This window comes from Talpa europaea (assembly GCF_964194135.1).
Source record: "Talpa europaea genome assembly, chromosome: 5".
Classification (NCBI taxonomy): Eukaryota; Metazoa; Chordata; class Mammalia; order Eulipotyphla; family Talpidae; genus Talpa; species Talpa europaea.
Window position 1 is genome coordinate 52,191,252 of NC_140071.1, and position 16,845 is coordinate 52,208,096.

Sequence of the window (16,845 nt, forward strand, 5' to 3'; positions counted from 1 at the left end):
AGAAAAAAGAAATTGAAAAAGGTCAGGTGAATACAGCAGAAGGAATGAAGAGGTTGGTGTGATTCTTAGTGAAATTGGACCAGTCTAAGCAGCCAGCCAGGTAATCTGGGTGACTCTACCCATCCCTCTTCCCTCCTCTGCCTCTAGAGAACTGACCCAAGAATACTATGGATAGTTTTTTCTTAAAATTTTGATCCGCAAGTGAGCGGTTGAGAAAATTATTGAGATAATTTAGGAAAATCCTAAGATTTCTTACTTTGGCCCCTGAGAACAAAGCGTTCCCTTAAATTAACGTCTAATTAGTGGAATATCCAGACTTTTCTATCTGTCACAATAGATTATTCAGATGGTCAATTTGCCATTTAAATTTGTGTCTGTAGACAATGGTGAAAAGTCCTCAATGGGACTTCACTCTTTCGGAGTCAGGAACTCAGGAGGTGAGAAAACTTCCTATCTACCTTACCCCCTCTTCTCTGTCTTTTGGCTTCGCTGTTCTTGCTCACTTATGCATGACGTAGACCTTGCCGAACCATGTTTTATGGCCTCATTGTCTTCCCTCATCAGATTGTTTTTAAATCTTCCATTCTTGCCTCAACCCTGGAAATGCCCTCCTCTGAATTTTAAGGCTATGTCTACAGTTCGGAAGAGGTGATGTCTTACTTTTGTGCCTAATGGCTTCCCAACAATGTGTTTGAAAGTTAGTTGGATGTTTGAAAGTTAGACAATAGATCTGCATGTTGTAAGGAAGAATTTGTTCTCAGGGAATTAAAGTATATGATGAAATCCCTAATTATGGTTTCTGACAGTGCCACCTCCCTCAGGCCTTGGCACCCTGTGGGTGGGTGAGAACAGGCACATGGACTGGTGTGGGTGGTAACTGCCAGTCGTTGTGGGATGGGGGAAGTTAATCCAGGAATTTCTCCTTCTAAGACTTAATTTTCCTTCTCTCAGCCAAGCCTGAAAGGGCAAAGGCTGGAGTAAGAGGATCTGTTTCTCATTCCACCTCTAAGAGTAACTACATGTGACCCCCCATGAAGTGGTAGACATTGGTGAAAATGGGTTTGGTGATACATTGGAGTGGTTGGGGCTGGTGAAAGGACACTTTCAGGGCTGATGGCCCAGTCTCTAGGGCTCCTGATCCCTAGAGTCCTCTGTGGCAGGAACTGACCCTTCAAATTGGCCATGTAGATTCATCTCTAGCATCGCTATGGAAGAGGTGCTTAGGGAGGAGATTCTTCTGTTGTTTCAACTTGGAACTGTTCCTTCTACCAGTTGCTGTGACTGCCTGGCATGAGATAGTTCTATCATTATTCTAAATCAATTTAGGGAAGAATAAATTTTGAGTAAGGTAGATTTGAATATGTCAGTGTTTATTATTTGATAGTAGGGATCCTTGTTATATGTTGCTGCACAACATACTACTTGAAAACCTGGAGTCTTAAAAACAACAACCTTTAATACTATCTCATAATTTTGTGGGACAGGAATTTGGGTAGTGCTTGACTGGGTGAGTCTTCTGCTCCACAATGCTTTGACCAGGGTCACATGGTACTCTTTATCTGATGGTATGGGGTATGGTGTATGGGGTGAGGAGTCCCAGATGGCTTCATCTACATGTCTGATGTTTTGGCAAGAATGGCTTGAGCCACTTTCTTTCTTCATGTAGTTTTTAGGGTGTCTTCAAATGCATTCACTAGGAGGACAGTTAGAATTTTATGTAGTGATTTTCTTAGGCCTCTAAGAGAAAAAGGAGGAAGCTTCTAGTTCTTTTAATGACTAGATTGAGAAATGGTATAGCACCCATTCTGTCATGGTCCCTTGGTCGAAGTCACAGGGCAACCCAGAATCAAGGAGAATGGAAACAGATCTGACCTCCCAAAAATGTCATCACTGATCCATCCAATCTGGGTTGCATAAATGTAGACCATATGGGTGTGGGGCAACAAAGAGGATATAAGGTGGAAGATATTCCTTTGTGTTTGCTTGGAATCATGGAAGTGTGTTTATCAGGAAGAATAAGCTACCTGAGGATATGTACTTCTGCTAAACCAGAGCAATATTGAATTTGTGTTCTCCTTCCTGCTTTCAGTTCAAAATAAAACTCTTGTTAAAGTGTTTAGGAATACTGATGGGATCGCTTCTCGGCCTTTTGGCTAAGATCAAGTGTAGGAATACTGATGGTAGTGCATTGGAAAAACATTGGTGGGTAATGTGTGAAGGACACTGTGGAGACTCTATCGGCAAGTTTCCAAAGGAAGAGTTGGGAACATTTTTCATTTTCTCCACTGTGTCATATAGTCATGCCAGTGCCTAAACAAGCAATGGATTATGCAGGTTTTGAAGATTTTTTAGATTTCGCTTTTTATGTAGCGCAGGAGAAAGAGAGAGAATTGCTTTTTACTGGAATTTATTTTTTTATTATTATTTAAAAAAATTTTTTTACATCATTGTTATTAACTGGAATTTAGCTACTTATAATTTCCTTTCTTGATACATTCAATACTAGATCCCAGCAGAGACCTTAGTAAAAATGATAGCAATAGTATATCCCCGTTATTGTAGATGTGATATAATACTGGGAGTGTCATGGGGCAGTGTCCTCATTTAGAGACTCTTTTCATCTGACTAATTAGTTTTTGAAAAGATAATATGTATATGCATTATAATTTTTTAAAAAGATTTCATTTATGTATACAAGAACTGGGGTATAGGCCAGAGGTGCAGAGTGTGTGTGTGTGTGTGTGTGTGTGTGTGAGAGAGAGAGAGAGAGAGAGAGAGAGAGAGAGAGAGAGAGGATTCACCAGAGACAGAGTGGGAAAGAACAGGCGGATCCACTGAAATACACTGCTGAGGGGAGCAGCAGGGGAGACAGGGGAGGTCTGCTGCATCATGTGGGTTAGCTCCCTGGCTGGGCATGGAACTCATGCCACAGTGGCTGGTGATAGCTTAATAGTGCAAGACTTTAACCCCTGAGCCACCACGGAGGCCCTGTAGAATAATTTTTAAGGGAACAAAAGAACATAGAATAAAAATCTCTCCTGTATTCCTATCCCTGAGCCTCCATGTCCCTTCCTCAGAGGTAATCACTCTTTTATGTATACTTTCTGGCAAATGATATGCATGCACAAATCCCCACTCATCAATTGTATGTGTGTAGCTGTAGGATATATTATTATATATTCTTTCCCTCCACATATAGAGGCATGTTGTATACTGTTTTATACCTTGCTTTTTTATCAGTGTATTGAAAATTGCTCCATATTAGTAAATATGGATTAACTTCTTTTTTTCTTTTACTGTTTTCTTTTTCATTTATTTATTTAATACATTTTTTTACATGAGTTTTCATTTTTGCACAATGTTTGCATTTTCATCTTGGTTATAATCCCCATACAATTCCTACCACCCTTGTTTTGATCCTACTCCCTCCTTCCCTACCCATAGTGTATCTCTGGTTTATAGTTGCTTGTTGATTTTGATTTTTACTTTATTATAATTAGATTTTTTCCTGGTCCCTTATTTAAGTTTTCTAAATTCTTGCTATGAGTGAGACCATCCACTACTTTTCTTTTTCTTTCTGGCTTATTTCACTGAGCGTGATCCCGTCTAGCTCCATCCATGTTGCTGCAAATGGCATGAGTTTATCTTTTTTGATTGCTGAGTAATATTCCATTGTGTATATGTACCACATCTCCTTGATCCAGTCATCTATTTTTGGGCATTTGGGTTGTTTCCATAGCTTAGCTATTGTAAATAGTGCTGCTATAAACATAGGGGTTCAGGTGCCCTTTTGAATTGATGTTTCTGTGTCCTTTGGGTAAATATCTAGGAGTGGAATTGCTGGATCATATGGAAGCTCCATCTTTATCACATTGAGGAATCTCCACACAGCTCTCCATAGTGATTGGACCAGTTTGCACTCCCACCAGCAGTGCAGGAGAGTTCCTTTTTCTCCTTATCCTCACCAATATTTGTTGTTGCTAGTTTTTTTAATATGTGCCATTCTCACTGGTGTAAGATGGTATCTCATTGTAGTTTTGATTTGCATTTCCCTGATTACAGGTGATGTTGAGCATTTTTTCATATGTCTGTTGGCCATTTGCATTTCCTCTTCAGAGAAGTTTCTTTTTAGCTGTTCTGCCCATTTTTTGACTGGGTTGTTTACTTTGTTTTTGTTGAGTCTTGTCAGCTCTTTGTAGATTTTTGTGATCAGTCCTTTACCTTTAATGTTGTGTGCAAAAATTTTCTCCTAGTCAGTGGGGTGTCTCTTTGTTTTGGTTACTGTCTCTTTTGCTATAAGGAAGTTCTTTAATTTGATGTAGTCCCAGCTGTTTAATAGATTAACTTCTTTTAACTTAAGAGCACATAGTATTATGTTGCATGAATGTAGTATTGTCATTTTTTTAAAAAGCAATCTCCTGTTGATGGATATTTAGGTTGTTTCCAGTTGTTGCGCTTGTTGCGCTGTCAGGAACAACAGTGCAATGAATAATTTTGGGCACACAGTAATACATGTGCACATTTGATACTATATGTAGAAATAGAATTGGGGAGTGAGTGGTGTGAATATTGTAATTTGATATCTATTACCAAATGTCCCTCCATAGACATTCTATTAGCTTACATTCCTCCCCCAGGGATGGTTTTGGTTTTCGATGCTGGGAATTTTCAGTGGAATGTGTTCTGTGGAGGTGAAGAAATTAGCTGTAAGGCTGAACAAGGAAAGATCAACATTTGTGCTTTTATTTCATCCTTCATTTTATGAGATTTCCACACAGTTTACCAAATATTCTGGTAAAATAGACCAAATATCAGGCAATCCGCTCTGCTAGGAAACCTGCCACATGGAGGAATGAGAAGATTGGACACGGAGTGATAAGGATCTGTTTCCAGTCTGACATTGCAAGTACCCTCTATGGGATCTTGATTAAGCTGACTAGCCTTTCTTTGACCTCAGGTTTCTTATTTATCAAATGAGTATTTGGAGTAAATGATTTCATAAGAATCCTTGGATTCAAAGTTGCTTCATTCTATGAAAATCCCTTCACTTTTCATAAAATATAAAACCTCTTATACAGGAATAGCTATGTACTTGGCAAGATCCTGTGCAAAATAAGATCAGGCTCCTTATTCAAAAATTAAGAATGTCAAAATGGCCACAATTGGGCATTAAGCAAAATGTGGGCCCTTCTAAGCACAAGGACCCCATGCAAGGACACAGGCCATAAGCCCACAAAGCTGGCCTTGTTCCTATAAAGACTCTTGCCTCCAAGTCAGTGGTTTATTTCTATTTATGTATTGGGTGGCAGTTTACCATAGACAGGTGCTTGAGGTATCCACCATTTTTTTCTTTACTTTTTTTTTTTACCCACCATTTTTTCCTAAGGAAAGTTTCCTTTGTCCATAGCCTCTTGCTGAAGGAAGCTGCCCTGAACTGTACCTTGTACGTTGGGCATCCCCTGGTTGGACTAGAGGCAGACATCTGACCTGAGGGAAATCAGATCAGAAAAGGCTAACAGAAAAGGCTAACAGAAAAGCCTAACAGAAAAGGCTCTAACTAATGGGAGTTAAGTAATCCCATTGGTTAATAAACTCTGTGGAATCTGAATGGAGAAGTATGGAAGTATGGAAAACTGGATAGGACTCTGGTGAGAGTGAGGCATAGGTAGAAAAAGGAGGAGAGACCTCTCTGGTGGCACAGGGGTTAAAGATACAGTGCTGTCACCAGCCACTGCAGCACCAGTTTGATCCCTGGCTGGCCAGGGAGCTAACCCACATGGCACAGCAAACTTCTCCTATCTCACCCCTTGCTCCCCTCAGCAGTGTATTTCAGTAGATCTGCCTGTTCTGCTCCTCACACTCTCGGGTGGGCCCTCTCACCCCCCACACCTCTAGTCTGCACCCCAGTTCTTTTATGCATGAATAAAATAAATCTTTAAGAAAAAAAAGTCCCCGATTATCCTGAACAGTGAACCCTCCTTATCTGAGGTACTCTAAGTGAAATTATTTGTCCTTTACAACCCTAAAGGTAATTAGCCCAATGTTATGCTACAATCATATCTTCAGTTTACGAAATGCTTAAGCATCCATGGAGTGTGGATTAAGAACAATTAAAAGTATGGAAATAGAAAACTATCTGCAAAGCCTAGTTTTCTCCTTCACCTGCCAGCTACTGCATTGGCACCAGTTGGGTGGATCGGCCTGGTGAGGGGTGATCTGAGCTCGTTGAGTGTCACCCTTTTGCTTTTTTTCTTGCATCACTTATTCATGTCATAGACAGCTTTCTTATATATCCTAAGGACTCTTTTTTTTTTTAACTTCTCTAAGTTATTCTTGACATCTTGTTCTACTTCCAGTGGAGTAGCCCTAGGAAAAATGTAACAGTCAAATGTGCAACAAGACACACATTTTCTTGGTATATATCTTTTTCTTTCTGTTGGACTATGCTAATGGATGTCTGGAGTCTGCAGCAGGCTGAAGCAGGAGCTTCACTAAATGACCTCTCCAGACCTTTTGCAGTTTAACCATACTAAGGAAAGGATTCCAGTATAGTCATTTCCCAGCCCCTAATTATAGAATGTCTATATAATCGTTTGATGCTTTTCCCTTTCCTTCATGGTTCAGTGGAGGCTGAGTTTGTTGGTCTTCAGATGAATAACCAACTAATTTGGTCAGGAATGTCATATAACTTATCATTGACAGTAATTTGCTTTCTAGGATGCATTAAAATCTGTGGTGTGTGGGCACATTATTTATACTAACACATACCATACAGAGTGGCCCATTTAAATGAAGCATGCATAAAGCTGCACTATGCAAAATGGATCCTGATTCATAGGAATCATTTTGTAGCCTGAGTACCCTGGATAAAAATGAGATAAGACACAGAGGGGTCATCATTCTCACAGGTCCCTCTTGGCAGGGCACATTTTGGCTATGTTTATGGGGTAGAGAAGGAAAATAAGCCATCTAATTGGTATCAAATGTGCAGAAAGACATTTCTGTTTGCATTTACATCAATGCACTGCCTCCAATGTCCTTTCCTAAAAGGGCCCAGGTCCAGGAGGGAAAGCAAAGGTGAAACACCCAGAATTCTATATTCTTCCTGGCTTGGGCCACCGGCTACACTTTGCCAACAACCAGCAGATATTTTGGTGAGCATCATTGCAGGGATGGCTTGCTTATGGGCTGTCAAGAGTGATTACTGTGGTAATATGATAGAACCATATGTAGGCATCTAATGAACCTAAAAAAAAAGGGAAAAATAAACCTGCTAATATTCCAGGATTAGATTTTGCTGTGAATTTAGCAATTTAAGATGTTCTGTGTTTGTTTTTTTCCTTGTAAAATGGAGATGCTAACTCTGACATTACACGTAATGCTGACTTAACTCCCACATATGTATCATAATGGTTCTTATTTACATGAAATATATCTAGGTTTTTGAGAATAATAAACAGTTAAATCATATTTTCTTAATTGAAGAGTTTATATTTGGGAAAACCTGATGGATTAAAATGACACAGGAACAAACAGTTATCTAAAGGCTTGAGAGTAAGGGCAAAGTCTGAGGGCCTGGTGATAGGGCAAATCATGGCAGAGATATTGATGTCTATGTCCATGTTTAGGTCTATCTTCTATATCTAAATGTCAATATCTATTTTCTCACTCTCAGAAGACTATAATGTTAACAGAATAGTGGATAGCGATGACAAGGAAGATGACATTTAGCATTGTTGCTAAAGTGTCTCCTAAGAGTCAGAAACTCAACCTGACAATGGGAGTGAGAGGACAAGAATTCTCTTGGCTTAGAACCTGATTATCCTGAGTAGATCCAGAAGTGAAACTATGTCTAATTCCTGAGATGCAGAGGAAGTAATGGCAGGTTACCACCATGATCTCTACAGAAGCAATTTGGTTTATTTTATCTGTTCTATTTCCCATTTGTTTATGAGCACATCTCTGAAACTTACATGTTTCACAGCCCACATGCTAAATTCTAAAGTGATGTCATTTTAGTTAAGAACAGAATATATACCTGTCATTGAACACTACCTGTTTATTGAGAATCATGGTGTCCTCCGCAAAATTCTCAAAGAGAACAAGATAAATGATGTAAACGTAACACCAGGGCAAAATCTACTGTTTCTTTGTGATGTTGCCATGACTTTGCAGTTGATGAGTAATGTGGCTTCCTGTCCCCAGAGGCAAGGCTGGTGACAGCTGCCCACAGAAATCCCCAGGCTCTGTTGTAGACTAGGAGATAGCATGCAATTTGGGATTAAATGTCAGTGAACAATAGAAATTTGGCAAAATTGTGAGAAATTCCAGAGGCCAGAATGAATGAGGGAATTGGGCAAGGTGATGGGGATGTTTGCCTTAACCATTTGCCCTGCCCTCATTTATTGTGGTTGCAAAATGTTCAAACAATTTGAAATGAATAAAAGGTAAGCATCTTAACTTCTTTTTTAAAAAATATTTATTTATTTATTTATACAAGCACTGAGTACAGTCAGAAGCGTGGGAGGGTGAGAGAATTCACCAGAGCCAGAGTGGGGAACAGAACAGGCAGATGGACGAAATACACTGCTGAGGGGAGCAGCGGGCGCAGTGGGAGAGGTCTGTCGCGCCATATGGGACCCTCGCCAGCAGCCGGGGATTGAACCTGCACTGCAGAGGCTGCGGGCAGCTTTGCAGCCCAGCACTCAACCACTGTGCCACCAGGGGAGGCCCATCTTAACTTCTTAACTTATAAATTTTAACCCATTTTCCAGAGATAACCACTGTTTTGTGTTTGCATTATGTGTAGATCTTTTACACCCAATATATGTGCATATTCCATTGTGTAGCTTTGAAAAAAAGTAAATAGGAGGATGTACACACACACATTGTGTTATCATTTAGCAGTGTCTAAGAGACATAGATCAGTATATTCTTTTAAATTGTAGTTTGGCTCTCCCGTAGGTGGACTTTTTGTCTTCTTTACCATAAACAATATTACCGTGACTATCCTGTTTCTGCTTCTTTGTACACAGGTGCAAACATTTCTTTGGAATGGAGCCCTAACTGGTGGAATATGCTTGGAATTGTATGTGTATTTACAATATTGACAGATGTTACCGCCTTGCCTTCCTAAAAGAATACTGTTTCCATTTCATGTCAATGGAGAGCATCCATCCTTTCCATATCCTTGATAACTAGATATTATCAATCTTGTTAATATTAATCTTGTTAATAATATGGTAGATGAAGAGTGACTTAGTTGTTTTATTTCCTGGATTAGTAAATGCTAAGCATATTTTTCTGTACTAACTGACCATTTGCATTTATTGTCCTGTGAAATGTATGTTCTTACTCATTGTATGTTTTTCCTATTGTGTGGTTTGTTATTTTATTGACTTAGAGTCACTCTTTATGTATTTTGTAGATATAAGGTCCAAGTAGTATTTCACCTACCTCATACACTTGACATTTGTCTTTTATTTTTTCATTCATGGTGTTTTACTTTTTTCAGAAGTTTATGTTGCCCAAGCTGTCTGTCTTTCCCTTTACAGCTTAATTATCTTATACGTGCTCCAGATTATAAAAATATTTTTTCCAGATTATAAAAATATTTTACCTTATACTTTATAGTTAAAAATTATTTGTTTGATGAATCCAATGTAAGTTTTGTGTAATGCAGGAGTTAGGAAAGGTTTATCCTGGAATGCATTCTCATTCCACAGTGCTGTGCTTAACCCCTTGCATCACCAGGAAGGCCTGCATTCTCATTCCAGACACATCTACCTCCAACCCTTCCTATATATTTCCCTGTTATACCTTGGATTTATGGACGCTTTGGGCATCTGCAGAGACAATCCATGAAATTGTTTGCAGAATTTTTTACTGTGGAGAGAGTCCTTAATTTTCACTGGACTCTCAAAGGGATGTATAACAGAGGTTAGGAAAGTCTGTCTTATAGTCTGTCTTCCACTTTCCATAGGGAATTCACAGAAAGGCAGACATTTTGCTTTGTTTCAAACTCTCCCCTTTTATCTCTTAAATGCTTATCATCTAACATTAGTAGCATTTTATCAATTAATTAATTCAACAAATCTTAAGTGATCCCTTGCTTAATAATTTAGTAATAGTATCAGCAAAATTTACTAAGAATCTGCTCTCAACTGGTTAATAGTCTAGTTGGTGAGACAAACAAGCTGCTGAGGTGACCTGGGCACTGAGTGATCAGAATAAATGCTGTTCTGAATGTACTAGACTACAGTTTGCTAGGTGTTAGAATAATGCTTAATAATAATAGAGTACAATGAAAGTTTGTAGGAGAAAGCAAGTCCTGGATTAAAAAATTTATTTTTATTTATTTTTGTTGTGTACAGTAAATTTAATAAGATATTCTGGCTTCAGTTTGGAGAATAAAGAGAAATCAGAGACAATTTAGGAAGCTGATCTATGTTTTTGTGGTGGGGAAATGAGAAAAATATTAGGAATTCAGCTGAAGCTGTGTCAGTGGGAAGAGAATGGGTGTGAGAGATTCAGGACATACTAACAAAGTAAGATAGACTGAAATGATATGTTGAGCTATTAAGTCTTGGGATTAGTGGGGAATTGGAAGCCAGGAATAACTGCCAGATTTCTGATTTTGGTGGCTGATTGTTGGTGGAGTCATTGCTGAACAAGGAGATGTAGGTTGAGCACCAGATCTAGAGGAAAAGTTGAGTTTAGTTTTGTACATTTGTAATACTGCATTTGATATAGAGCCAGAAAATGAACACCATCACCCTAAGTGAGGTATAGATAGAACAAATATCTGGAATTCTCCAGTGTTTCAGGAGTTTGTTGAGGAAGGGAAAGATTATTAGGTTGAGAAAAAGAAAACCAAGACGAAATATCATAGAAGACCTGGGGGAGAGAGTTATAAGGAGGAGGAGGGGGAGAAGATAGTCAGTAGGGTGAAATACTTTGTAGAAATTATTTGAGATAAAGACAGGAAAGGACCTACTGAGTAAGCAGACAAGAGATCATTGGTTAGCTCTCTGAAAACACTTTCAGTGGGGCAAGAGAAATAAATACTGGTGGGAGATAAATGTGATGGTAAGGAATGGGGATGGAAGCATGAATGGAAGGTGAGGTGGTGGAGGCAATATGTGTAGACATGTCTTTTTTTTTTTTTACTGCCACCTTTGCCTTTTTTTTTGCATTTTTAAAATTTTTTTAAAATTTTATATATTTTTTACCTCATTTTTCATTTTTGCACAATTATGCATTTTCATCTTGGTTATAGTCCCCATACAATTCCCACCATCCTTGTTTTGATCCTACTCCCTTCTCCTCCCACCCCCACCCTGTCATGTGTCTCTGGTTTATAGTTGCTTGTTGATTTTGATTTTTACTTTATTATAATTAGTCTTTTGCCTGGCCCCTTATTTAGGTTTCTGAATTCCTGCTATGAGTGAGACCATCCAGTACTTTTCATTTTCTTTCTGGCTTGTTTCACGAGCATGATCCCTTCCAGCTCTTTCCATGTTTCTGCAAATTGCCTGAGTTTATTTTTTTTGATTGCTGAGTAATATTCCACTGTGTATATGTACCACATCTCCTTGATCTAGTCATCTATTTTTGGGCATTTGGGTTGTTTCCATAGCTTAGCTATTGTAAATAGTGCTGCTATAAACATAGGGGTTCAGATGCCCTTTTGAATTAATGTTTCTATGTCCTTTGGGTAAATATCTAGGAGTGGAATTGCTGGATCATATGGAAGCTCCATCTTTATCACATTGAGGAATCTCCACACAGCTCACCATAGTGGTTGGACCAGTTTGCACTCCCACCAGCAGTGCAGGAGAGTTCCTTTTTCTCCACAACCTCACCATCATTTGTTATTGCTGGTTTTTTTTTAATAGGTGCCATTCTCACTGGTGTAAAATGGTATCTCATTGTAGTTTTGATTTGCATTTCCCTGATTACAGGTGATGTTGAACATTTTTTCATATGTCTGTTGGCCATTTGCATTTCCTCTTTGGAGAAGTTTCTTTTCAGTGCTTCTGCCCATTTTTTGACTGGGCTGTTTACTTTGTTTTTGAGTCTTGTCAGCTTTTTGTAGATTTTTGTGATCAGTCCTTTATCACTAGTGTTGTGTGCAAAAATTTTCTCCTAATCAGCGGGGTGTCTCTTTGTTTTGGTTACTGTCTCTTTTGCTGTACAGAAACTATAATTTGATGTAGTCCCAGCTGTTTATCTTTCCTTCACTATCACTGCTTTGAGTGATGTATCTTTAAAGATGTTACTGATGTGTATGTCCTGTAGTGTTTTACCTGTATTTCCTTCTATATATTTTATGGTTTCAGGTCTTATGTTTAGTTCTTTAATCCATTTTGAGTTTTTTTTTTAAAGATTTATTTATGTATACAAGAACTGGGGTACAGGCCAGAGTTGTGGGGGGTGAGAGGATTCATCAGAGACGGAGTGGGGAACAGAACAGGCGGATCAATGGAAACACACTGCTGAGGGGAGCAGAGGGCAAGTCAGGAGAGGTCTGCTGCGCTATGTGGGTAGCTCCCTGGCTGGGAATCAAACTCACGCTGCAATGACTGCAGAAAGCTTCATAGGTTGCATCTGAACCCCTTGCGCCACCAGGGAGGCCCTTGAGTTGGTTTTTGTTCATGGTATGAGGTAGTAGTCAAGCTTCATTCTTTTGCATATAGCAACCCAGTTTTCCCAGCACCATTTATTGACCAAACTTTCTTCACTCTATTGCATATTCTTTGCTCCTTTGTCAAAGATTAGTTGACCATAAATCTGTGGGTTTATTTCTGGATTTTCTATTCAGTTCCATTGGTCTGTGTGTTGGTTCTTGTTCCAATACCATGCAGTTTTGATTATTATGGCTTTGTAGCATAGCTTGAAGTCTGGGAGTGTGATGCCTCCATTCCCTTCTTTTTTTTTTTTTCAGGAGAGCTTTGGCTATTTGGTGTTTTTGGTGGCTCCACATGAATTTCATCAACATTTGTTCTATTTCTTTGAAGAATATCATTGGAATTTTTATTGGAATAGCATTAAATCTGTAAATTGCTTTTGGGAGGATGGCCATTTTGATAATGTTAATTCTTCCAATCCAAGAGCAGGGTATGTCTTTCCATTTCTTTGTGTCTTCTTCTATTTCTTTTAATGGTGTTTTATATTTTTCTTTGTATAGGGCCTTTACCTCTTTTGTTAGGTTTATTCCCAAGTATTTCATTTTTTTTTGTTTCAATAATAAAAGGGATGGTTTTCTTGATTTCTTCTTTTTCAAATTTATTGTTTGTGTATAAGAAGGTTGCTGATTTTTGTGTGTTGATTTTGTATCCTGCTACTTTACTAAACTGATTGATTAGTTTGATTAGTTTTTCTGTGGAGTTTTTGGGGTTCTCTCTATATATTATCATATCATCCGTGAATAGTGACAGTTTTACTTCTTCTTTCCCTATTTGGATTCCTTGTATGTCTTTCTCTTGTCTTATTGCTCTGGCTAGGACTTCCAGTATTATATTGAAAAACAGTGGTGAGAGTGGACATCCTTGTCTTTGTCCAGATTTTAATGGAAATGCTTTCAGCTTTTTGCCATTGAGACTGATATTGGCTATGGGCTTGTTATATATGGCCTTTATGATGTTGAGGTATGTTCCTTGTATCCCTTGAATTTCAAGGGCCTTTATCATAAATGGATGTTGTACTCTGATGAAAGCTTTCTCAGCATCTGTTGATATTATCATATGGTTTTTATATTTCTTTTTGTTGATGTGTTGGATTACATTGATTGATTTTCAGATGTTGAACCATCCTTGTGTCCCAGGAAGAAATCCTACTTGGTCATGGTGAATTATCTTATGGATACGTTTTTGGATACTGTTAGCTAAAATTTTATTGAGTATTTTTGCATCAGTGTTCTTTAGAGAGATTGGCTTGCAGTTTTCTTTTTTTTGTGTTGTCCTTGTTCAGTTTTGGTATTAGTGTAATGTTGGTTTCATAGAATGTGTTTGGTATTATCCCTTCCTTCTCAGTTTTTTGAAAGAGTTTGTGAAGGATAGACACTAGTTCATTTCTGAATGTTTGGTAGAATTCATTTGTAAATCCATCTGGTCCTGGGCTTTTGTTTTTGGGGAGGTTTTTGATTACCATTTCAATTTCACTGCTTGTAATTGGGCTGTTTAGGTGTTGTATTTCTTTTTTATCTAGCTTTAGGTGATTGTAAATTTGTAGGAATTTGTCCATCTCTTCTAGATTGTCGAACTTGTTTGCATATAACTGTTCAGAGTAGTTTCTGATTATTCTTTTGATTTCTGCTGTGTCTGTTGTGATTTCTCCTCTTTCATTTGTGATCCTATTTATTTATGCTTTCTCCTGCTTTTCCTTTGTGACCCTGGCTAGGGGTTTGTCGTGTAGACATGTCTTGCTCAAAGCTTTATTGGGAAGGTTTGGTAGTAGCTGGAGAGGTGGGTGGAAAAACTGCTATTTATTTATTAAGTATTGGAGTCATGTTGTAAATTTGTTAATGAAGCTTCAGTGAAGTTAACCCTGGAGCTGACCAATTCAGTTACCTAGTGAGTATCTTTTATACTTGAAGAACTTGATACTTAAACTTGATAAAGATTTTATTCAGTGTTAAAAAATGAGCTGCTCAAATGTGGATGGAGCTAGAAGGAATTATGCTCAGTGAAATAAGCCAGAAGGAAAAAGAAAAATATCGGATGTTTCACTTATAACAGGAATACAGGGGAACCAAATAAGACATCAGTGTAAAAAAAGATAGTAACAGTACAAAACACAACAAAGCAAAAACAATTATAAATCAGAGACATACTGTAGGGGAGGAGGAGGTAGAGGGATCAGAGGGAGGGAGGGAGGAACACAGAGGACTGTGGTGATGGAGCATGGGTGCCTTGGGGAAGGAAATTCTATGGGGACTCAATCTAAGGGGCTAGGAGGAAGCAAATATTGTTTAAAAAAAATAAGCTGCTGAGATGACCTGGTTACTGACTGGTCAGAATAAATGCTATAATCTATCAAAACAGATGCTGGCTACAAACAAATGACTGGTAGGGTCATTCAATGAATAACAGTCTTGATCCTGTTGTCAGAGACTATCTGGATATATGTGCTTAGGTGTCTTTCTCAGAAATGCATTGAATAAAGGGACCAATTGTTACAACTGGATTAGTAGCAGCTCTAGGATCCTCAAAGACCAGATCACAGAAGTTTTAGCTAGCATTTCAATATGCAAACTCTTGTGCTAAATTTGATTGAAGGTCACTTTTGTAATCAAGAGCTTTAGGAGCAAAAAAACCCAAAGAGGAACACTGAAAGATTTTGTTTTTCTCCCCCCACCAAAACTAAGATTAACAGCATGTGACAAGTTGTAGAGGAAGAACAAAATGAAAGTAACACGTTGTATGTAAAAATAATAAGGGCAAGAAAGATTTTAGTTTCAAATGGTAATTTCATTTTGAGCTATAAGGTGAGAAACAAAAAATTGACTTTTTCCATTGCAGAGCACATGTGACATATGTTGATGGTCCCTCAGTGGCCAGTAATAGTGTTGGGATTAAGATGATATATGTGTGTGCTCCACATTTTTATGGTAGAATGGAGTACAGGGGCAGAGTACTGCAACATAAAGTAGACCTCTTTAAAGTAGATCCACTTAAAGTAGATTCACTTTATCATTTTAACTCAAGACTCTTGCATTTTCCCTATAAGTGTACAATCTTCAATTATCCCAGGAAATAATTTTTTCAAATAGGAACTACAGCATATTTTTTGACAAATGCCACATAGACCTCTCAGCATAATTGGCCCTCTTTCAAAGACTTTCATGTGGAATATTTATAGTGAAATGTAAGTCTGTCTAGTATATAAACAGAGTTAATTACAGCTATTATACTCTCCTTTATACTTCTCAGTGATTGCTTAGAATGTCACATCTTGATATACTTTCAAGAAAATTGGAATTTGAAAGTTCATTTTGAAAAGAAGGAAGAGAAAAATAAGAGTTCTGTAGGATGGATAAAGTGCTTAATGTTCTTTTGGTGGGCAGAGTCAATAATATTACCTTACTGAGTAAAGAGAAAGAAAAACTATGTTTGTTTACCTGAATTTAATGTCTGTTGTCATTGTGTGCTTGTGTGCATTTTTGTGGTTGAATGCTTTTATTTTAGTTGTATGTTGCAGTTGACTAGATAAAATAAATCAGAGACAGGCTCAATTGGTGCCATCTCTTTGGCTGGAAAATTATTCTTACCAAGGATGTATTAAAAAAAGGGATAAACAAATAGAATTAATATTTTATCTATAGATATAATATTATTAACTGACAATGTTTCTGACTTTCTTTTTCCAGATCACACCATTCTGAAGGGGTAGGCTTAGAAAACCAAGGTGAGGGTGTTGGTCACAAATATTTTTGATCAGTCAGAATCATTGGAATGTCCATCCTTCCCTCCCACTTCTGCTTTCCAGGCTCTCTCCCATCCTGTTACCTAGTCCTGGTTGATGAACATGTTCTCGCTGGAAACTCTCAACCTCTCGAACACCTGTTCTGCTGCCAGCACTGATCTTTGTTTTGCAACTAGTTGGCTTCCATCAGGAGTTCATGTCTACCGTCTCGATGATCTTGTATCTGTCTCCGGATGCCTCTCACTGCCTTTCCTCACCACTGTCACAATTCTCTAAGTGAAGAACATCCCACAGAGTCATCTGGATCTTACTGTCTTTCTAAAGCTCTTTCTTTAAAGGAGTTTTATATAACCAATCCTAGTGATGACTTGGGGACATTTGAATGTCAGGCCACAGTGGTACAAAATGTTACCTTGTTAT